This window comes from Rhea americana, unplaced genomic scaffold (genome assembly GCF_003343005.1).
Source record: "Rhea americana isolate MKP2758 unplaced genomic scaffold, rheAme1 scaffold_24, whole genome shotgun sequence".
Lineage (NCBI taxonomy): Eukaryota > Metazoa > Chordata > Aves > Rheiformes > Rheidae > Rhea > Rhea americana.
Window position 1 is genome coordinate 3,205,855 of NW_028186357.1, and position 24,675 is coordinate 3,230,529.

The 24,675-nt window shown below is 40.8% G+C and overlaps 1 long non-coding RNA gene across 1 annotated transcript in view; it reads left to right on the plus strand.

The window, feature by feature from the left end:
• Nucleotides 1-24,265: 24,265 nt before the first annotated feature.
• The window catches only part of LOC146595068 (uncharacterized), a 558,681-nt gene continuing 558,271 nt past the window's right edge, over nucleotides 24,266-24,675 (plus strand). Inside the window, exon 1 of the long non-coding RNA XR_014896018.1 lies at nucleotides 24,266-24,304. This is a non-coding gene — a long non-coding RNA (uncharacterized LOC146595068). The remainder of the gene's footprint in view (nucleotides 24,305-24,675) is intronic.

The window sequence follows — 24,675 nt, forward strand, 5'->3', positions numbered from 1 at the left end:
CCAAGATCAAATGGAGGGAAGGAATGGGGGAAGAGAGGCATCCATGGGTGTGTAGCGCCCAGAGAACAGTCATCCACGCTTTCCTTGGCTGTAGCTTGCTCAGCCTGACATTTCTTCACACTATCTCTCCCCACTCAAGATCACAGCAGTTTTTCAGAGAAAAGAGGGATCGCCACCTTCCCCTTACTATCAGCTCTTTTTCCCTCCCAATGTTTTTGTGCTTTGTTAGCCATCTTCTGTTTTCTGTAGCCCCCCACCTGTCTGAGGGCCTGGGCTCCTCAGCTACCGCTCTTTTTCTTCCTATGGTTTGTAAGCTCACTGAAAGTGGTGTGTGCGATCTCTGTCTGGAGTTACTCTCTTTCATTTCTGTCCTGTATCTTTCTCAGTCTAGCTTCTGTCCCTGGCATTCAGCTGAAACTTGTAACTCGCCAGAATCTGTAATGAGCTGGTTTTGGTTTTCTGTTTTTAACCCAAGCCTCAGAATACCTCTCTGGCCTTTCAATGATCCTTGTCAGATTAGATGATCTTGAAATTGTTTTCTTTTTATGACTCCATCCTCTCTAAATTTTTCTCATGTCCTCATTTTGTTTCAGCTTCTTGTGGGATTCTTCAAAGGTTCTGCCCTGCCTCAATGTCTCTTCTCTATGCTCTAGTTTTTCTGTTTTCTTCTGCAAATATAAATTCAGTAATATCTTCCTGGATTCACCTTTCATTTAAGGTGAACTCTTAGTTGCTGTGATCCCACTACTTCAGTTTTCAAGCAGGTGTTTGTATGCTTTCTCCTGTGTTGTCCCTCAGATGTGGACAGAGCTTCTTGTAAATACCTAGAAATGAACCTCGCTGTTCTCCTCTGTATTTCTTCAGCTTTATATGCAAAAGTGACTGGAAGAACTCTGCATGCTGACGTGCTGGCACTATTGTCTCTCAGATCAGCTATTAAAATTTTATTTTTCGTTTATGTATTAGAACTGAAGTTTTTCTGTTGTGCCTTATGTAATTAGTTTACAAATTCTTTGTAGGAAGGAAGGACTGGTTTTGTTTCATTGAGCTTCTAGGTTTTCAGCAATTGATAAAATAGAATTAGTCCTGCTTATTAGGAAAATAAATTTTAGTCATTTAAAATGACATTACTCATTTATTATAGCAAATACTGGAGTGTTAAAAAATGCTTTCAAAAAGAAGCCTGGTCTTTTAAAAAACCTAAACAAAAAACCTGCGCAGAATACTGGGTTCATTCATGAAATGTAGAACGTTTGACAAACTGACGAGAAACCAGGAGATGTATAGTTCTGTGATGACAAACTATAAAGATAAACAAGCTTTTGTGGAGTTTGCTGTGAAAAGGAATCATTTGTTAAAAAGATGCATGCTTCCTCAAGCTTTTTCATTTTCTTCCTGGCGTTCTGTGCGAGGTACTCCAGCCGCCGCTGGTAGAACGATGCCTGCAGGATTCTCCGAGAGCAGGGGAGTTACGGCATCGGAGGGTCAGCTGAGAGGGTCTATGTACCTATGCTGATGCACGCCAGCTGAAAATCTATTTTAAATTCAGATCGAGGTTGTCATGCCTCAGAAAGAAGTTTATTTTTATCATTGAGTTAAAAACACGCAGCCAATAGATACCAGTGAATTCCTGCTGTATAGTTCACATTCCAAGGATAACACAGGGTTGACTTACCGCGTTCATACTTGCAGGCAGCAGAAGACGACTCCTGAGTGAGTACAGGTTGAGAGTCAGACTGTCACTGGCTTCACTTGCATAACATGATTATATCGTATCTAGGAGTACGACGCTGACAGCACTTTTTTGTTCTTGCTGTTTGAGGACAAGGACAATAGGCTGCAAATTAGAGGTTCAGGGCAATTCTGTTATGTTGTTTAAACATCATTTTACTATGGAACATAATATGACATAATGTTATGGAGGAACAGATATGACTGCCCGGTCACCTTTACACTGTGCTGGCAGGGATGGGGCYGTGGTGGAATAAGCATCTCACGTTATATTTATGCCCATCTCACTATTCTTTTACAATATCATAAGTTTAAAGATGCTTTGTCATAAATGAGAATCCAGACCTGAGGATTTGTTGCTGATGGTTTTGTCTGAGATTTTCTCCTTTGTTGAAGCACAACCCAGTGCTGAGAGCACAGTATCCAGCACTATATAACCGTATAGCTGACTTTCTTACAGGTCTCTACCTGGCATGATGTTAACCAGAATAAATGCTTGACTTTATCACAGGCTTTTGCTGAGAGAGTTGATTCTGTAGCTAAGTGATATGATCTTCATATAACTTATAATATTAGCACAAGAAAACATTAAGGGGAAAATAGTGTCTGCCATTGCCTACAGGCAATGGACCAGCAAATTTTTCAGTGGAACTTTATGATATCGCCAGATTTTCTTGATCATAAATATCAAGCCATATAGAAAAAGATACAAAGATCTTTTCCTAAAATAGTAAACAGTGTGCAGGGGGTTATAGCATATCCTTTTTGTAAGGCCAAAAATACTGGTAAGCTCGTATTACTCCTTTAACCAGTGATGCAAATAAGTACGTTGCAACGCAAAAGAAAGAAACTAGACCAGAATCATACAAGATGAAAGTAAAATAGCAATTTAGTACTTCTCAGTGGTATATATCCTCCCCCAAATCCTCATTTACCATGAATGTGACTTCCTCTCCCTCAAAGGATTTTAAATGGGAAGTAGCATTGAAGAATGCAGTATGACAGAACACAAAAAATTTAACTTTGGCATAATAAAGGCTTACATTTACTTGAAAATTTGGCTGAGTTAGGTTAGTCCTGCTCTGTTTAAATCTCACTGTGTATATATCTATGCTGCAGTGTTGTGTAAAATACTCAAACTACTGTTAAACTAGTCACTCCAGTAGCAATCTAGCGACAGAGACACTTAGCACCAAGTACCTAACTAGGTGCTGCTGAGCTCAATGCTGCTTCAGGCAGAATACTATGGAGGCACTACCTAACTGATTTAACGCTATTTCAGAAAACTGCGTTGTTGCAGGAGTAATGGCAGTTGTAGGCTGTGTTTTTTGACAACCACGTGCTCTCTGAAGCAACCCTCCATTTCAAATAGGAGCAGAGGAAAATGTTGATTATCTACAAAAGAGCATTTGCTGGCATGGAAGGAGCTCTTCATCCTCTCAGACTTAAGAGTATCTCCACTAAAGCTTTCAGTTTTCTTTAGAAATTTTACGGTGGTAATGACTCTTTCAATCTGAATAAAGCAGCACAATGAATTACTTAGCATGTTTTGGAGGAGTAGCTTTTCCTCCTACCCTCTGCCTCCTGCTCTGAAGTTTGTAGGATATCCTGTATATTTTACAGCAAAAATATGGCATGCATTGATTGTGCTGAGGGAATTTTCGCACAGGTAGCCAAAGGGTTTTATTACTTGTGTATACACTTCTGTGGCAGTCTATGAGGGCTGTAATGAAAGAAGGAATTTTCCCCTTTTACCTAAATTTCAGCTGGAATAGAAGCAGTGAAGATGCTGAGCAGTCTTAGTTTAGCCTTGTAGGAAGAATGCTTAACCACGTGCCGAGGAGACAAATTTGTTGCAGTCGCATTGACCTCAGTGGCATCTCGTGTATGTACGACTTTGCAGAGTGAAGGCCAGCACATTTGTACCCACCTAGATGACAGCTTTGGCATACAACTGATATTAGATAGGTATGACTTGGGATGTAATGTGTGTTGTTTAGCCATAGGAAGAAAGCAAAACCCACCACAAGCAAGTGATTCATTTTCCTCTTGATGAGCCATCAGATGTATGCAAAAAGGAGGTTGTGTGTGCAGGGAGGACCTGTGATAATGCATAGTGTGAGTGGTTGCATGAGCTCAGATCCTGCCCAGAGGCGATGTGACTGGTCCAACACTGAGTCACAGTCACACCTTTAGGTATGGACCTTAATAGCGTTCCTGTCCTGCAGCAATTTTCTGTTTTGTATTTTAAATTTGGTTGTATTCACATGGAGAGACATCTCCTTTCTATAAGGCTCCTTAACAACTCGCCCTAGCAGGCTATACCTGATTAATTTAAAAGGGGATTATCATAATCTGTAACACTGTTCTTGGACTGCAGACATTGCAAGGACAAATGAGAGCAGATTTTGGGCTGTGAACTGTAGTTTACAGATAATATGGTGTTAAATCAAAATTACATTTATCAGAAAGTCCTCAGAAGCAACTTTTGAACTTAAAATATTTGCAAGAGCCACAGTCAGTCAAGAATAGGTATGTGCTCCATAGTGTGTAAGAGGTGCAAGGGTGACATGCAAGTCACCCTTCTCATTTGTGTACTCCATACTGAGTATAGACCCCGTTTCAGTAATTGCACTCAAGGATGGCATGAACAGCTCCAGCTTTGTCCCCATATGGCGGGTAAGAGATAGCTCCTCTTGCCCTTTGCATTGAACTTGGAATTAACTACATCTGACAGGTTAAGAAACGTATTTCCTTTTACAGGAACTCTCTAGAACTGCCCCATTCACTGCAAAATTGAATAAGCAGCAGTGGCTCCCCAAGGCTCATCTGTGTCCTTAGTATCTCCTCAGTCTCCTATGAGCTGTGCCAGAATGCACAGAGCGCGTACAGATTTAGCTCTGCAGAGCTCAGGGCCAAACGTAGCATAACTGCTGATTTAATGATTATCCTGTAACTGAAAGTTACAGATTAGAGAATATCCCACAGTTCTTGCACATTGTACCAAGAAAGATAGCTTGATAAACACACACACACACACACATAAAAAAAAGGTTTATTTAATTAAAGACATTCATTGTCATCTTGAAGTATTGATCATTTCTTTCAGAACACTGAAGGAGGTTATGAAAAGGAATGTTTAATCCTAGTGTTGTTTAAGCATTTCTTAGCATCTCATATTTTAAGCAATACCAAGGGTCAAGAGAAGAACTCAGGATCAGCAGTATGCTTAGAATTTTTTTGGCAGTGTGGAGTTGACTGAACACTTTAGCTAAGCAAAGAAGATAGAGGGGTCAACGTGAAAAATTGGAAATGACAGATCTGGGCAGCCTTAATGAGACACATGCAGGCATGGGTCAATTCCCTTGACTATATTTCAAGCGAAGAATCACAGGGATCCAAACCCCAGTGTGTATTGGTTGTGTGTGTGGAGCTTTAGATATAAGTTTAATTGCGGTTTAGCAACTTCTGGAACATTAAAGAGTAAGGCAGTTATCCATGATACTCTGTAAACCTGGAATAGATAAAGCTAATTAGTAAGTATATTAAGTTCATATTTTCATGTATATACTATATGAATATATATGTGAATGCATGTATATACATATACATGCACATACACAGAAGATTAGGTAGTCATCTCTCAAAAATACCTGGAAGAGTTACATAGTAGAGTTATTTAATTGGATCAGTTCTTCCCTTCCATTGACATAGTCTTCTGTAAAATACATTACAACACTAACATATTGAAAAAAATCTGAGAATATAAAAAAGAATCCAATGATCTGTTTAAAATAATAGAAGAAGACCTACTGCTAGAGTCACTTTAATCACCCCTCTTTTCCCACTGAAGAAAACAGGCAAGGATAGAGAGGAGGAGAACAGAAAAGTAAACTCTTGGAGGCTGCAAATATAGTTAAGAATAGGCCACAAATTCTTCACATTTCAGTGCCTTGTAAAATGTTGCAAACTACCATATATTCATTTTATCAGCATTAGATTTTATCATCAATGGATTTTATAGACCTTTTTAATGATGTGCAAACCTTTTACAATTAGTAAGCAATTATCAGCCTATTAAAAATACTGCACAATACTACGGGCTTTGTCAGACACTTGAGTCATTTTGTAGACAAGTACGTTGTCAGCATTAGCTCTATGTCCTAGAGGAGCTTCTTTTAGAGAAGTACACATCGGTACTCAGAACAGTGAAGTTCACCCCATTATTGACCAAGATTAAAAAACAAACTGTATCAGTGATTGCAAGGTTCGTCTGCTATTGGAAAGGCATAGTTCAGTGCTCCATAAATTCAAACAGCATCACTCATGCGATCTTTAGAATCAATATTTCAATAAGCAATTGTCAGATCAGCCCATGATACATTGAATAATTGAAAGTTGTTAGTTTTAAGGGGTTCCACGGGCAATGTAGAGTCAATGTGCATTGATGGTTTTCTTTAGTCGATAATGTGGGAAATAGCCAATCTTCTTAGCCAGTAAGCACATCTGCAAGTTGAAATCAGTTTATTTACTATTATTTTTAGTATATACTGTATCACTTTTTATTGAAAGAGGGTTGTTGGCAAACTAAGCAGAGAAGGATAATAAAAGCATTAGAGAGACAGATTCAGCTGACATATTCATTATTTCTTTTGCTAAGGATAAATTTTGCAGGGAACTAGCAGATCTTCCCTGACAGACTATAAGTAATAAGACAATTACTAGAAAGAGAGATTCTTGTGTAATTCGAACAGAAAATAGCAGCAGATGAAAAAGCAACAGGAAAACCCAAATGGGGAAAAAATGCCTTGTGTTGCTGACGCACCGTAGTGTTTCCTTCATGCTCTTTTGGAGGTGTGTTTAAATTGGGAACGCACTTCCCCAAAATGGTGGAATCCCTTCTCCTGCATTACCTGTCTCCCGTCCTTCTGTCCGCAGTCCCCACGGGCTTTGGCTCGGCCATGCAGGTGATGCGCTGTGCGTCTGGCAGCAGCGGGTCCTGGGGGCCCWGCAGGCCCTCCTGGCTGTGGCTCCTGGTTTGCTCCTGGCAGTGGGACGCGGCAGGACCTCCCTTGGTTCGGGACAGCGTGACAAGTAGTGCAGGGACAAGGGGTGTCCTCATCTGCTGGTCGCTTTGAGTTTGTTGCAGAAGCTATGCCTAGAAAACAGGTAAGTCCGTACATACATGGTTGTGGCGTATGGTTGTTTAAGTAGTCCCCGTGTACGAAACATTGCATATGCCCTCGTAGCGTTGTTAACGCTACTGCAGACATTCCTTACAATACAAACGTCTTGTGTTAATAGGGATCAGGCATAAGTTTAAAGCCAGTGAATAATGGTTTAAGGAAAATATTCCCCCATATCTTTTTAACTGAGAAATGATCTTTCATATTACATTAAGTCTTAGGAAACAAGCTAATACCCTATGATGTCTCCACTGTCACGTGCATGTGTCTGCATTTTCAGTAGATGATGTTTTACCCTGGGCAGGAAAAGCACGTGCAAGAGCTAGGGAGATCGGCCCATTTCACATTCCTTGTCCTCACATCCTCCAGTGAGCAAGGAGAGGAGGATTTATCACCCAGCAGAGTGAAGCTCCCCTACTAATCATAAACCTTCTTCACTATTTCAAGTGAGATATAAGTGATGCTTAGGAGTAGAGCCGGTGTAGTCCACAGATCACTGCTGATACGTTGTATGTCCCCCTTAGCACATTGCCTGGAAGCAGAGTCAGCTTTCCGGAAGGCCCTTCCCGTTCGATGSGAATGCAAGGTTGGCATGGGCTGTTGCCAGATGAACGGAGGTACATAGCAATAGCAATAGCAGACGAACCTTGCAATCAGCATGGTGTGCTGGCCTCAAACGCACTCGCTCACGACAGACTGTTCRTTTATTTATTTATTTTTCAGTGAAGCCTGCTGACTGCATCCCTTACTGCTAACTGTCCCATTGGTTTTGACTCTCAGGGGACATGGGCTTCTTACAGCCCCCAAGAAGCTGCCTTTGGAAATGCGTATTTTTAGCAATGGAGGCCCCTGGCTTGGTCTCTGGCATTGACCAAGACGAGAGGGCGGCTGCCACCAGGAACTGCCGACAGGTCGGTGTTCAGTACCTCACCAAGTGAGAGAGCAGGAGCGATCAGAACTGGTGACTTGCAGTGCAGTGTATACTGGCAGACGTGAAAATCACCGACAATTGCGTCTGAAATGAGTCATCCATAGGTGAAAGGTCTGATGTGCCAAATTTGAAAGATACGAGCTAGAGGAATAACATGTTCCCTAGAGACACAAATCAAGCTATTTTACTATGTCTCTAACTCATTTTTTTATTCTTTTTTTTCTTTTTCTAATTGAACAAGAGTGTTCTGACTCAGACTTTAATTTGCAAATGAGTTTCCTATATTCCCCGATGAACATAGCATAGCATTTGTAAATAGAATATTACTATGAAACAGGATGCCAACATGTAACTTAAATCCTTGCTTTTAGGCTTTACACTCCACTTTTAGCTTTTTTGCTTTCCCAAGCTGGAATTTTTGTAATGGAATAACTTCATAGTGCAGCCCAGTAATGCTGGCATTGAATATATCTAAAGAATTTCACAGAGTGAACTGAATACAGTATTTCTGGTGGGGAATGACATTTGGATATAGTTGAAGTTTGGTAATATAAAACAAGAGATCATAGTTACAACATCCTGGAAGTAAAGAAAAATACAGTTCTTTGCAGTTTAATCATATTGCATAAAATAAAATACCAGTGGTAAATTACATTCATTATAAATACATTTACTGTATTTACCAATATGAACTCGAATGACAGAGACAGCTTCACAGGTGGGGTAAGGATGCAATTTATAGCTCTGGTGGATTAACTGCAGTGGTTTAAAAACCTGTCGCTCCAGTTGCCCAACCCACCCGGCTTCAGGTATCCATGAATCAGCAGTGGTGGTTTAAAGCAACACCCTGGACCATAAACTGTGGCAGCTAAAGCATAATTTACGTCTCATTTGGCTGACATTCACCTCTGGCATGAGGATGAGGTAGAGATCCAGAAACAGTAATGTTTTAAACCACCACTCCTAAATCTGCTAGAGCTTGCCTTTCAAAGCTCGTGCATCTTCTGACCTCTGCAGCACRTCTGGGCTCACCTAGGATGAGGCCCTGAGCATGTAGATGCTAAAAGTCCTTCGCAGGTTGTGCTGAGATTGAATAGCTGTGATAGATACGTCAACAGAGAAGAACTATAGTAATGACATTTGCTTTAGCCTTTGGAATCCAGAGGAAATGAGGGACTTTCTTCAAGTGACTGCAATGAGTTTTGAAGAGTAGCAGTTTTTTTTGCAAATCCAGCTGTTTATATTTGAAAGTGAGGTTGTAATTACCCATACTAATTCACATTCTCTAAAAAATATTCAACACGTTATCAAGGAAAATATTTGAGCTTCTCACACTAAGAAAGTATTTCTTCTATTGGCCTAAACTAGATGGAAAAATATCTTACTAATAAAAAGGAAAAAAATCTTTCCAGGTATTGGTGATGCTATGAATTGTCATGCTTCGGGTAACACTTCTGTGAACTAACAGTTAAGTAGCCTTGGAAAACTCAAAGTAAAAATAAATAGAAGGTCAGTTGTATTAATATGAAAACCATGTTTTTGTGTTAGAGTTAGGCCAAGTTCTTCTATCTTTGGCTAGCAGTAGTCAAAGTAGTACTAGCTTTCACACATTTTATCATGAATGCTGAAATACTTGATGTTTATAAAAGCTCAGTCTTTTAAATAAAAATCTCAGCTTTTACTTTAGAAAATAGATTTATGGCTGGCTAGAAAAGCTTGAAAATATGACCACTGTTTATATAAAAATAACGAGAACTGTATGACAAAACCAGACCAGTCATATATCTTTTCAATAGTTTATTAATTTGTATCAGAATCTTATGAATAGGGGAACAAGAGCAAGATACGATTCCTCCTGCCCAATGGCTGTGTCCAGGTGCTGGGATCAACTGTCTTTAATAGCTGCAGTAGCTGAGCATAGTAGTGAGTTGGAAGTCTGAATGTCGGCTGTGATTGCCGGTCGGGGTGAGGGACAGGAAAATGGAGACAGCAGCCAGAACAGGAGAGGAGAATGTGGTCAAAGTCCAGCGGACGATGTGGAAAGAGAGATGCCTGTGATATACCCAACCAATGGCAATGGCAAAAGCAGAATTTGAAGCAAGATCGAAGATAGACACCCTGAAAATTTATGATTTAGTCTCATGATGTTAAGGGACTTGGTTTGTGATTCTTATAATGTGTGGTAACGCTGTATGTATGTGACTAGTTATGTTGTCCTCCAAGCAATTATGTGTGTACCTTTTCTTGAGGAACAACATCACACATTGCACAATACATTATGTCTGCAATAGCTATTTCAGAACAGCTCCCCATATAGAAACTATTCTCCCAGGATAGTGATTCCTCTTTTATATTTATCTCAGACTGCTTTCGAAGCAGTCAGACATTTCTGGTGCCTAAACATTTTTGTCACTGCTTGTTTTCTATATGGTAAAATGTGTCTGGGARATTGATGTTTATTTTCTGATTGTCCGTTTTCAGTGCTAAATCTGAATGGCACGTGCACAGCAATTTGTCCCTCTATGGCAGCAGATTGTCAAGAAGGATTATGAAGTATTGCACTGTCCTACATGGTAAAAGCTATTCTACTATTGGGTAAAATTATTAGAATAGCTCAGGAAACTAATAGTTCATAAATAATTAAAGTCTRAACTCAACCGTGCACTTGGATAAGATTCAACATCATGAGAGATTGTATATGCTTCAGCTTTGTTGCTGAGGGCTTGGAAATATACTGTGTAGATATCAAAGAGCTGTCAAGCAAGATTTCTAACAGGCTGAGTGAGTTGAGGAAGGAGTTAGTTAAAGTCTAAGCATGAGTGATAGTGTTTGCATGGTAAAGCAGTGATTATAGCATTGCTGGACTGTAAGGATATGACTAATGCTATACTGAGCTGGTAATGCTTATGAAGCTTGAAAAAAAATGTGCAACACAAATTATTTTTCTCCCCTGAAAATGTCATTTGAAATCTACCCAGAGAAACTGAATTGGTTCCCRCATGAAGCCCTGCAGGGAAGAATATGTGCTGAAGACAGACAAGGGGAAAGTACGGTTGCTCACTAACGTATTACTACTGAACTTGGCTTTCAGTAAATACTGAMGTTTTGCGGCCAGTCAGCGGCTGGAGACCCTACCTGTAAAGTTTCCTGGGCACCCATTCGGCATTTCTGATCTCAGCTGTGCTCAGGAGTTTCATGTCATTTCCTGTCATTTGCCACCTCACCTCAAGCACATTTATGCTTTTAAAGTGGCCACTGTTAATGGCACAAACCATCGAGCCTTGGTGAAAAAATGCCCAGTGAATCTTCTTTTGAGCAAAGGAATTTTTCCTTTCTCTCTGTGTTACACATGGATTGTGATTGCTAACGGTAGTGACCTATTACCAAAAGGTTCAGAGTCTGAACCCTATCAGGAATTATAAAGTCTACTGGGGAGTGTAGATTGGGGGCATCTTGGCAATTAAAAGGAAGTGATTTCCCTTGGAAGTGGAGGTTGTTTTGCTACYTGGTTGAGCTCTCCTGTCGATTCGCTGTCCCTCTCTCTTGTGTTTTTCTGATGTATGTATTTTATAATGATGTAACTGTATTTTGAGGAAGAAGGTCTAGGCACATTGTCTGAAGACTCTAAGACTACTGGGGGTGGATACGGTGCGTGACATAGTCTTACTGATTTTAGGTGCATTTTGTTAATAAGTGTTTGAGTTGTAGCAATACCCTGGGATGCAGTCAAGCAGGAGCTCCTGGTGTGCTTTTCCTGAATGGCATGTAAAACTATGAGATGGGAAGTAGGCTGTATCCTRGAGATGTTTATAATCCAGCTGTCATTAGCAAGACTAGAGAAAATGCTATATGCAAAGTGTTTATGGAATTGATTCACCAACTGCATGTGGGCTTCTATTAAGAAAGTGCCCAGTAAAGCAGTGTCATTAGAGGTAAGTTTTGAAATGCCTGGAGTATTTCTGGTTTCCTTAGAGATGCTGATTTATTGACTAYGAATGGCTACAGTGCAAGTCATGACTTTCAGCCCTTATAGTGACGAATAGATAGCTTTTTCCCTCCTAAATTTTGAGTTTGAAATTAAACTGTATTTTGAATCAAGGATAACTCTTAAGGGCATCACAATATCTTAGTCATAACATCATCATAACATCACAGAGGACTTGAGCTGGGTGTGCTGCTAATCTCAGTTCCTTCATCTTATCGTGGAGCTCTAGTTAGTGCAGAAACTCCCCAACCGGCTGGATCATAAAACTTATTTCAGATAGAGTTGTAAGTACTCAGTAGGGGTCCAATTTTAGACAGCCTTAAAACATGACCTTTAATAGGCACTATTTCAGACATCTTCAGTAATTGTGCCCCTGGAAAGCTTCATTCCTGCATCTCTCGGTCACCTGTACAKTCCTGCAGTCTTTGATCATCTAATTTGTTTTGGTAGGATCTGACATTTATTAGCATGTCTTTCGTGGAGCTTCCTCGGTTGTCTGACTTCTTCACTTTCTTAGTCGATGTCTGCAATGGCAAAGCACCGTTGCTTACCTCTGATTATTTTRCCGTACTCTCACAATGTGGTTATGCGCCTTTGAGTAATAACTGCTCCTTAATCACGTTGAAAACAGAAATGATATCAAGACAGAATTATTCTCTGACAGAATATTTCACAAAGAGATTTTCCCCCCTACTCTGCATTTATTTTATGATAGTATTGTTGCTCTATAATTTTAAAAATATTTGAAGGGGYATTTTATGATTGATTGTATGTGCATCTTTCCTCAACTCTTAATTAGAAATGCTAGGTGTTGATAGTAATGAAAAAGGAAAATCAATTTCAAGATGAACTATTTTAAGCTCATTAATACACATTCAGTTAGGTATTTCGTATCACAGGTGAAAAAATGAAAATATTTATTCAGAGCAACGGTACTTGGTATAGGAAACTTTAATTTATTTTTTAAAAGCTTTTGAGAAATATGCACCATTTTCCCTTTATTTCCCTCCATGCCAAGTATATGTAATTTAAAATCTTCTGGAGTCAGAGCAATTCATTCCTAATGCCCCTTATTCGCTCCCAAATAAAGCAGCATACAACAGAGTCTTTCCTCTGCAGTGCATTTATCCTGCCAAAAATAATGTCTACTTGCAAACATAAGTGACTTTAAAAGGATTATTTCTGAAGAAAAAATGAAACACTAGTGCCTATTAAAACACATTAATGGGAATGCAACTGATGCAATAAGACTAAATTTTGTTTTAAAGTTTTGGCCTGGAGCCTCAGTTATATGTAGTCTGCTCCTAGATGGTGCATGTACAAACAGGAGATTGCAGCAATAATTTGCCCTCCCCCTTGACTGTCCTTTAAGGCAGCAGTGAAGATAAGACCCCCCTCATGTGTTTTCCTCTAAACCTTTACTTAAAAAAACGACAGACGAGCCAGGCCTGCCCTGATAGCAGTATCGGGGCAGGAGGGGACCACGACGTTTCGGAAGGCCTGTGATGAACTCTGTTTTGCAGCGCTCTTTGTGGGTATCACAGTGTGGTCAAATGCTGTGTCTCCATGTGATAACGTACCGTTGGTGTCCGGAGAGGTATTTTTCCCAGAAGGAAGCTGCCAGAAAGCCTGAAGGAGAATAYGCCTCCAAATGGTGCAGTGTTTGCCGTTAACTCGTACACGTTGTGCAAAGGAAAACAGCAGCACCTCCAAGGTGAGCTCTGCGCAGCAAGAACTTTTGACAAGAACCATATACCTGACACAAACAGAAAATACATGTGAATTCATTTGCAAAAGGCAGTTGGACAAACACGGTTTCAAAGAAACAATTAGTTTTTCAGGAGCAGATAACAGCACCAATAGAAAAGTTGTCGCTGCCCTTAGATTTCAAAATAAAATATTCCAGCTGCTCTAAGTAAGTAGGTGGCTTTATGCTATTGAATAAATAGAGAATGAATGACTTGATATATAGAGGAAGTATCTCAGAATGTAGCTTCTAATAATCCATAAACAATTTATAACCTGTATAATGAAGGACTGTCAGTAGGGACCCTAATATCTGCACTTGAAAGCATCACACTTACTGCTTTTGCATGAAGCCAAAACCCGTCTGTGTGTTACTCGCTGATAGTAAAGATGAACGTCAGTTAGTTACCCTCTGCGTAATCTGATCTGTGCAGGACTTCAGCAGCCAACTGTCTGCAAGTGTTCTGCTCGTACAGGCCCCGTCTGCAGGACTGGAGCCTTTTTTACCAAGCTAATAATCGCTATAAATTAATACCACTATTACCATACCAGAAATCACTTTTGAGCCCAAGCTATGGCATTTTAGAAAGGCCAAATTTGAATAACGTGCATAATCAGTTTTGCTGATTAGTTAGTTAATTCCGATAAAAAGGTAAAATGTGATGGGCCTGTTTTCCAGGCCCTTTTATTTCAGTTGTTTGGCAGGGAGTTCCTGCTCAAAGTTATTAAGACCATTCCGAATGTGTCTCTGTATTTTCATATAGCTGCTATTCATCAGCAAGAGTTAAGCAAATATTGTAAAAATATCTGTGAATACTGATTCTGGTTTGCAACTTAATTTTCTGAGCCACATTTATACCTCTTTTGTATTCCCTTTTCGTGAACACAGTTGAAATGTGCAGTCAGGATGCCCTCAGAAGGAGCTTGCACACTCGAGTGCTTGTGGGAAAGGAGCTCTGCGTCCGTATGCTCAAATCCTGGTGGGAATAGTGGGGAAACTGGGGAACACTTGTGTGTTTGGATGTGAGCACAGGTTTGTACCTCCTTGCAGATTTGACTATGTAAGTTTTAAGACTATATATTCAAAAATCTACAGGTTTCTTTCTTTTTGAATGTGCTTTCTTTGAATATAGTATTTGCGCTTGGGAACCGACTATAAAGTTAAGCTAAGTATTTTACAGAGCCACCAGAATTGCATGGTTGTATTCATAGTTAATGAGTGTAGAGTGAGGCATCTTTTTTTTAGAAAGTTTAAGGAATTAGTAAAGATTACTAAATTACTAATTAGTAAAGGAATTAGTAAAGTTAGATTTACCAGTCTTTGATTATTTCTGGTTGTGAAAAATCAAATGAATTGTGTAGTTAGATAAATGCTGGTTATTTTTGGAATTGTAATGTGTCACAATTCAAAATCAGATTAGGGTCAATTTACACTAAGTCTTCTTTGAAACTATTACATAACTGAGCCAGAGTAGGTCACTATGTCCTGCTCTGCATACAGAAAGCTCCCAGACTCAGTGTCTATAAATAAAAATGAAGCTAAACCAGACAAACAGCTTGAGTCTAATTTTGGGACGATCATTTTGTGCTACCTGCTGCAAATAATTACACTGCTGTCCAAGCGAGAAAGGGCCGCACTGTCGTTTGGAATACGCCACGCATATGGAGTGAAAAAAGATGATCTTTTTGCATTAATGTCAACACTAATAAATAACCTGCCATTACTCTTAGTAAACTCCAGGATTAAAATATGAGCCTTAGGATGGGATGAGTTCTTTTWTTTATTTATTTATTTACCTGTCCATGTACCGATCATATTTTGTGCTGCAATGCAAAAAGACGAACTAGCATGGCAGCGTGTATTTGCGAGATGCTGTTGCCCTAGTTACGGCCTCGCGTCAGGTTAAGGTTGACAGTGTGGGCTCGCTCCTTAATCCGAGCTCAGGTTGCTCACAAGGGAGAGGGCTCTAATGCTGGCGGAGCCTGTCCTTGGTGGGGAGCTGGGCTATAACGATGCACCGGGGAATATTTCTTCTGCACGGCTGTCGCAGCCTGTCTGGGAGTGGCAGAGGGAATTGCTCGAAGGTGGAACGGGAACCTAGCTACGGCAAAGCTTATTAAATTGCAGAGCAGGGGGTTATTGGTGGAAGCACTTTTCTTGATACAAAGCTCCCTGCAATGCCCAAAGGTGCTTCTTGCGTGCCACCCAAACTCTCTGACAGTCTGAGGCGTCAAAATACGTTGAGGAGGCTGAACGTCTGGTCCTCATCTAGGATGAGGTGCTCCTCTGCCCAGGTCACCTAGAGGCCTGACCTGCTAGGCTTTCTTGTAGCACGTGTGCGTCTCCCTGATTGGATCAACTTCATCACAAAATATGCTGGTGAATGTTGTTTTCTTTAAAGCTTGGCAAAGGGGAACAGGCCATTGGAGGTATTTGGGGACTTCCTCTGCCAGTGGAAGGTTAAGCTTGCCTCTCACTTTCCCTAAGTGTTACAGTAAGCTACATCATGATGGGGTGGGGAGTGCTGGAGTTAAGAAAGCAAACATTAGGCAAAATCTGGGGGGCGAATGACCTTAGTAAATGAAGGCATTAAAGAGTTAGAGACTATTACCGCCCTGCTGTGTTGGTCTTCACAGGCCTTTCCCTTGTTACAAGGGAACCTCTGTATTCCCATAAGCAAAGGTATTAGTACTCACGGAGCAAAAATCACATCCTATAGCTAAACGTGGGGGAGATGCAGGTCTTCAGCTGGGGCGCGTATACCTGAAAGGATCTGCGGTCATTTCCTCAGCTTGTGAAAGTGCCTTTTCAATTTGTTCTTGAGACATTAATTTTCCTTAGCCACTGTTACTTGATTTCAGACATCTATTATAAAGGGGGCACAGTTTGGGATATTTGTGTGCTGTCATGACAGATAGTTCCTACTTCTTAGTGCTTTCTAAAGATAGTGCCATGAACACATCACCTGAAGATAAGCCCCTCTGTGCTTGATAACAGTTAGGCAGAGACACATAAATCACCGACATAGTTGTTCTTTTACAGTATCGTTTCCATCTGCCGGTTTTACCTGGTGCTCTTCGCACGGAGCAGGTTGCGTGCTTCGGGCCGCGTGCGTGGGAAGGCAGAGCCASGGGCCGGGCGCTGTGCGCGCCGTGCTCGCTTCCCTTCAGCTCTCTGCCTCGGCGTATTCTTTGAGTTTACACATCAAGATAAGGTTTCTTCTGACGGCCAGTCACGCGAGCTTAATCCAGGATCTGATAATTGTGTTCTGCTTCACACATCAGCAGCCACCCCAATCAGTAACGGGGCTGGAACCGGAGTTTTAGCTGGCTGCTTTGCAAATGATGCTGGAGGCAAAAACGGAGCAGCACGGCTGTGACCCAGCTGTGCTCGCTGCAGCCGCCCAGGCCTCGCTCCGGCAGCCTGCTTTAGTAGGTTAAGGAGCTGACTTGCAGCGGGTGTAAATCATCACAGCTCTGTTGACTTCAGCAGAGGCTCTGCCTCTTTCTTCCCCCATGTCCCTACGAGAGTTTGCACCCTTTTCCCTGCGTTTCTGTGCTCTCCCTGCAAGAGGCCGGAAGCGCGTGGTACCTCCCATGTTAGACTTGTGAGTTGAAGTGGGGCGAGCACRTAAAAGCTTTGGATAATCCCATTTGGACATACAAATTACAGTAGCTACGTTTTAGATCTGTTATGCAGTTAACTCTCTGTGTGCATTCCCGGCAACGGGCATTGTAGCAGCACGTGCGTTTSTTAAGATGTACTCTGCAAATCAATACTTAACAGCTCCGTGGCAAAGCGGGAAGCARCCGTGCCCAAACTGGCAGAGCTGAGAACTTTCTGAAGCTCCTGACAAATTTGAATCTGCAGCCGTGTATCGCATCAGGAGCACGAGGCATCTCTCTAGCATGCTGTGGAAATACAAATGAGAGTGACTGTAGGTGACCGGAACTGAATCGGTGTAAATATAAAACATGCAGGATTTTCTCTTAATAATATYGGAAAATGAAATGTTTCCCATTTTAATTATTAAAAGGAAACATCATTGTTGACCAATATTTTCTTACCACTAACCGCAGTTTTCTTTCCTAATGGTGTTAATAGACTATCAGATAATAGAGTGAACAAGAGAAAGGGATGCTACAGAGCCAAGATTCTGCAAGATGCAATGCTTCAAATGAGACAGTAATGCAAGCAGCACTYCTCTAAGACTACATTAAAACTTGGCCATTGAGTAACATTATCTTTGATTTTGAATTCTTGGAAAATAGCTGGATAGCTACACTCACTGCAGAGATAATCTGTGGTCATTTTGGTCCTTCAGAAGTAGGTGGTCACAACCCATCAATTGTAAATATTCTCCCTGGACTCTCTTAAACAGTAAGAGTCAGACAGATGAAAATCTACACACTTCAAGGTTGAATGAATGTCTGAGCAATATTAAGCCACTAATTGACTCGTAGTGCTACTGCAGGTCAATGGAGAAGTGAAATCTGCAGTTACTGTCTGCTTAACTGTGTCTTGCTGAAAGCCTGCAGCAGGACAGCACCCTCGGTAGAAGCTGAGGAGCCAGCAGAACTTGGAATTTTTTACTTTTTAATATGACTACAGTGTTGTGGTAACACAAACAACATCTGGCAAATGGTGCAGGAGCAGTTACGTGGACAGCGTATTCTGTATTCTATACTTAATAAAGTATTAAGAAAATATCTGTGCAGATCATTATTTTTTCTTGTAATAGGACTCATCTCAGGTTTTTTCTTAAGGTCTTATGAATATATGCAAAATGGTGCTTTGGATCTTCTGTTGCAAAAGGCATGAATTCCTGACTTGATGTGTGAGGGATGATTCTTTCACCTGTAACAGCACTGGAAATGTTGGGGCTTTTTTGGGGAGGCTTCCCACTAAATGTAATAAAGTGCATCAGTTACTACTTATCTGGATGATATATTGATCCCACCAAAGTCAGTGGTCTGGGTATGACACAATAGTCTATATTCCAAACTGTATCAAGATATCTTGGCCTCCTTTTTTGCCTGGGGAATCTATTTTAYCCACCACTTCTTTTCTCCTCTTCTGGTGCTTTCCAGGCTCCTGTTCCACCTCCTTCCCTTCCCTCCTCTTTCCAGTCAGGAGAAACAGAAGCCATTAGCAAATTGCTTATATGGGATGCTTGTCTAGTGCTGCACTAATCTATGGCTCTGTCAAAATACGCTTCTGAGGCCTTGGCCCCAGGGGACTGTGGTAAGAAGAACCTTTCTTTCTAAGATGCTGATCTGAAAAGGTGTCGTATTGAATCAGAGCAGGATGGGTTGTTTGCAATCAAATACGTTGGAAAGATTCATCAGAGTTTTAATTGTAGTAATTCTGAGAAATGTTTCTAAAAAATTCTGTTTCTTGAASGTCTCCAAGGAGCAAAAGGTCTCATTCAGAAACATTTGATCTCAGTTATACTGCCGTAAATCCRGAGTAATTTCAATGGCTTTGGCAGTGGAGGATGGGTTTATACTGGAGCATCTGCTACCAGATTCTGGCTCATCAAATACGTAAACTGCTGAAATATTGGGACGTTGTCTGCATAAACAAAGAGTCTTTGAAAGATCCACATCTGGAATGCACCTGCTTTTGCCAAGTTGGCTAAATCTCATTCCTAGGGATTTCATACTGGCATTTCAGCTGACAGTTTCTCTCCATTGCAATCACTTAGTTTTCTGCCTCATGCCTGAGGAGATGGGATTCAGWCAGTTTTCAGTTCAGAAAATTAGTTCCCAAAGCAGTTGTCCTTGCATGCAGAGGATGGTGGGGCCCTTTCTGCGCCGCTCTGCCATCTGTGTCCGCTCTCGTCCTCTTCCAGGCAAGCGCTCTTTGCTCTTTTTGCATGTCCGCTGAGCAGGGGAGTCTCGACTCGGGGTAGAAACAAGCACCTGACGCCTGAGGAGCACAGCTACTGGTCGGCAATGAATATTCACAGTACCAACTCTTATGCTAGGCTAATTCAGACCTATGTTTACATGAGAACGCCGAGGTGATTTGTAAACGTGCTAATTGCATACACAAGCAAATGACTAGATGTATGTTTTTGACCAAGTATCAAACTGTGAATGCCCAGCACATAAATTTTAAATATTGGTGACTAGAAGCTCCCAAATAACTGCAGATCAAGAGCTATCAGTAGGCGGTATTTGGCAAATAATTTTAATTAATAAATATAGCTAAGATGATCATGATGTACTTGCAGACAACATTCACAGACAAGTATAACTGTTATTTTCAGAATCATAGGGATTTTTTGAGAATTATAATTAATGATCCRTAAGAGGAAGTATTAAAAACACTAACAAAGGTCTATTTTGTGCTAGTATTTTTGAAAGATTAAAATGAAATGCAGGCAATTTGGAAACCACAGACCTTGTTTTAGAATTGTTGTCTGCTCTGTTTACTGGCAGTGACTTTATGCTGCTTGTTTACAGCAATTTACTTAGTTGCAGCATAAGTTGCACATTATTCTCTTCTCAATATGATGCTAAGCTGACATCTGTCAAGTTTAAAAGTCATGAGATAGGTGCTATTAGTCATTGAGATGATCCAAAGGCATAATGGTTGGTATGACAACAAAACTGTGTTTTTTTTTTKGGGGKGTGTGTGTGTGTGTGTGTAAGCCATAAGAATTTCTAAACCGAATTTTGGGTGGGCACTAGCTCCTGAGGAGTGAGAAGATTTTAGTGTTTTAAAGCCTAGTGAGAGCCGAAGCCTGGGAGAAGTGTACAGATGGTGGCCATGGAATCCCTTATCAGAATAATATCAATTAACCGACCAAAACGCATTGTTTGTGTACCTCCTTGTTTGTTCACTGCAACAGAGTGGAAAATTTAAAGTATCTGCTATTTGCATCAGAAACTTCATTTCTTGTGAGTTTGTAAAGCAACAGTTTCAAGCCATGTCAAGGTGGAATTGCCTTACAAGACCTCAGCTTTAATGCTAATTAATCTGTCTTTAAGTTCCTTTTCACTTTTTTACAAAATAAAAATTTTTGAATGTTTCAGATGCTTTTTATTTCAAATTAAGCAAAAAGCTAGTAGTTCAAAACCTTTTTTCAAGCTCTTAATGCCTGAGGCAGCTCCTACTGAAGTCAGTGACTGAATTTGCTTTGACTTCAATGAGAAGATGACCAGTTGCTCGTCCTCCACCAAGTTTGGTGGCTTTGGTAATTGCGGGCAGGGGGAGAGGAAGTCCCATCAGTTGTATTTTGAAGCCTGGTGTCTTTCCAGAGTCTTTGGACTTTTGAAAGTTTGGACAGCCACCACGTCATGCCTGGCTTTACCTAATGCACGTGGTATGTACAAAGCTCTGTGATCACATGGATGGGTTTCTCTAAAAGGCTTCCATCAGTGCCTTCATTTCTTGGTAAATCTGCAGATTCAGGAGGTTACAGAGTGTTCCCGAAGATAACCTTTTTATTTTCAGTGCTCAGAGAGTAAAATATTGATGCGTTGGACCCAGGCATCAGGCCAGACACGCGGAGGTGTTGAAGTAAGCTGTTCCCATGAACATCAATGCGCCCCGTGAAGGGTGTTGTCCTGGTGCCTGTAACTCACAGCCTTTGGCACCTGTGCCCAGGTTCTCCTTACAGAGCCAGGTGGTGTGAGCAAACCTCTTAGAAGCAGCACGCAGGATTGCAAGAGAGTGCTGGAATAAGCCCTGCACTARCACCTCGGTACAGATGCAGCTATGGGCGTCCTGCTCTCTGGGGCCTGTCTTCATGGAGCAGGAGGTGACTTTTTACATGTAGACTCCTTGGGTTAGAGGCAGTTCTGTTTCTGCCGGAATGAGCTGTGCACACGTGCTGTATCATTACTGGATAGTAATGGTTTCATTTTTCAGATCTTTACAATAGGAATTTATTAAAAAGGATTTAGTTGATATACTCAAAATTACTGCTTCTACTTCTATTTTTACCATGTCTTCCTGTGTGAGGGCTTTTTTTTTTTTTTTTTTTTGCCTGTCTGGCCAAACCTGTGAGCCAAATGCTCTAAAAAAAAAGACAGAGAGGAAAATCTTAAGTAAATGCACTGAAATGAAGTAACAAGAGAAAGTGAATATACTAATGAGGACAGAGCAATTCTTGAGAGGAACTGGCTGAATTAACAAGGTAGAAATGAAGTGGACAACCTGGCTAGTATCTCAGAAGAGCGTAATGACAGGCAGGGAAATACAACCATGAGCCTGGAAGGGGTGGAAAGAGAAATCGTGAACATTTAGCTTGGAACACTGGTAGCTGATTTACGAATTCGGATACATGGGAAGATGGAAGGAAATCCTGCAATAGCAGCCCATATTTCCGTGTGAAAGCTCCTAGGACTCCCCCACTCCCTCRTTAAAACGGTGTTAAATCAGTCCTGCGCCGTCTAGACCTGAGAATAGTGGCTTTAAAATGATTTTCGCTGTATCTGTACATGGTGTGTTCTTTGTGCATTTGTTCATTGTATGTGTAAAGTATCAGCCCAAAATAACGTGCAGCAATTATTTCCAGTGACAGGTCGATGTGAATGCTCCCAAGAAGAGGATGACTATGTGAAAATAATTATACATGAATATCCAGTTGAGAGCTCTCGAGCTATTGAAGAAGGGTAGTGTGTAAGCAGCTTTGTAACAGGAGTGATAACACGTGCACATGCTTACTAATGTGATAGAAAAGTTTTAAGATACCCAACTGGGCTAAATTGCAGATGCAAAATTAAACCCATGAATATTTCTGCCTATAAAAATGTAGGTTCAAAATTTGGTCAGGCTTTCAAAATCTCAGAGAAAAATACCAAAACTGCTTCAAATACTTGGGCTTCAAGATGATGCAGGCATYTCTGAGAGTAGTATTTCTGGCTCATGCTATGAGTATCTTCCAGACAGTACAGGATTGCGCCGGCRTTATCATGTGTATTTCTGCACAGTGTGCAACGTATTCTGAGCTTCGTTGAAATTTCTAGTGCTGCTAAACAAAGATGTGTCACGAGATAATCTATGCCCGTGGACCACGGAAGTGAGAGAAGAACTAAGGGTCTAAAGAGGCCGTGGTAACAYGGCGCAAGAGTTAGGTCTGGGAAGCGAGGATCCCGGAGCCCCAGGGAGATGAACGGCACGCGTGAGGTGTGATGCCCATAAAAGTTCCCATCTACAAAACGTGTCGCTCACGTTTAGTCATTTTGCACCGAACAATAACCTGCGTCGTTGCCCTTTCCTGGGGTAACTTAAGGAGTAACCAGCTGTACTGGGACATGTTTTTGAACTCACAGTTTATGCTATGAGTATACTGGTTTTATACGGTAGTCATGGGAACTCCGATTCTTCAAGGGCTGCGTGTAATGAATAATATATTACGAGGCTGTTCACTAAGATTTCTTGTGTGCTGTAATATTAACAATTTCCCACATGTGGGATTCATACTTATCCTTTTGTATATTTAAGGATAGCATAAGGAGATGATGCAAACACACATACTCTAATGTAGTATCTGTTATAATTATTTCCACAGCATGTGGAATACAGGCCATGAAATACCTTCTGATCTAGTAACAGTATTAATAAAATAAAATAGTGCTATTCATTACCCACATGGAGAATTTAAAAATAAGCTCCACATTTAAGTGACAGATTCCATAATTGCAGTGCATAAAAGTGTATTCAGAGGCCAACAGCAGTGTGTGCTAAAAATGACCAGGTTGTATATTGTGCTGTGTTTGGAGAATATGGTGTAATAAGCTTGGAGCGGTAGACAGGTTCTGAAATATCATGTAGCACATTACTAGGCACTAGCAGCTGTGGTCTCCGTTCCTTGGGCACATTTTCAAACCTTGGCATGCCAAAATATTAATTTCTGATCAAGATAATGTAGTGCACAGCCCTTGAGTTTAATATGCAGAAGTAATTGTTTCTGCAGCAGATGAATGAATCCCCAGCTAATTGATTAAGCGGGTGTGCAAGTGGGCAAGGTTGATTCRATGTGTGGTTCAGTGTTGAGTGACTGGTTCTTGGCTGGTTAACTTCAAATCCAGACTTGTATAGTAATGACTCACAGGTAGGRTCTGTCCACTGAATATTCAGCTGTGCTTGAAGGCTGAACTGGCATGGAAACTGGACAAGATGCATGGACAAGTGATCTTCAAATCTGAGCCTCAAATGCTGCAGTGGATGGAGGCAGGTGAAATGAGTTTTCCCAGTTCAGAGAAGGGCAATACTGTATCTGACTGCTTGTCGGTGCTTTACACACACAGTGAAAGAATTCATCCTTTTTTTAATTTATCACTACGTACTCTGCACTGTGCCCGGAGCGTGATGTACCACACAGGAGATCTCTTCAGACTGACACCTTTTTAAATAATAGAATAATGAGAAGTTATTGTGAAGAAGCATGATAACTTGGAGAAATAGTTTTTTGCAGTATTATGTTGGGCGGCTTCTCTTAAAATTTTAGAACCAGCATATTTATAGTAGGTAACAGCATATAAATATTCATTTCTTTCTCAACATTTAGGGTGATTCTAAAGTATATTGGGCTTTTTAAGAAAGTTTTTTGAATATTGATTATTAGGTGGGATACAGCTCTTGAATGACTAACATTGTATTGCCTCTTCTTCTTACAGGCATGATTCAAACAGTTCATGAAGGTGGACTACTCAGAGGTGAAACTCCTCCATAACCGAGATCCTCCTTTGTCCTGCAGAAGCTTTCATGTAGGTAGGATTTCTTTCAGATAACCTGAATGAAGGGCTACACCTCTGGAAAARTAGTAGGGGATTTTAGTTTGTTTTGTTTGATTGGATACTATTCACATGGGACAGAAGCCATAGCTAATCAAGACGTATATAAAGCACTTTTTATTTCCATAGCTTATATTGGCCAAAGTTTCTCACGCTGTTGTTGCATATGTTCATAGTTCCTCATTTAGATGCAGAGTGCTACCAGTCACACCTCGTTCAAGCAATAGAGATTTCCTGCTGTTGCTGCGATAGCAGGGAATGTTTTCCCGTTAATCTTGTGGCATTCTTTGGAGATTAACAATGTGATTGTACCAACAAGTGGGTTTTCAGGTGGGTCTCTGAAG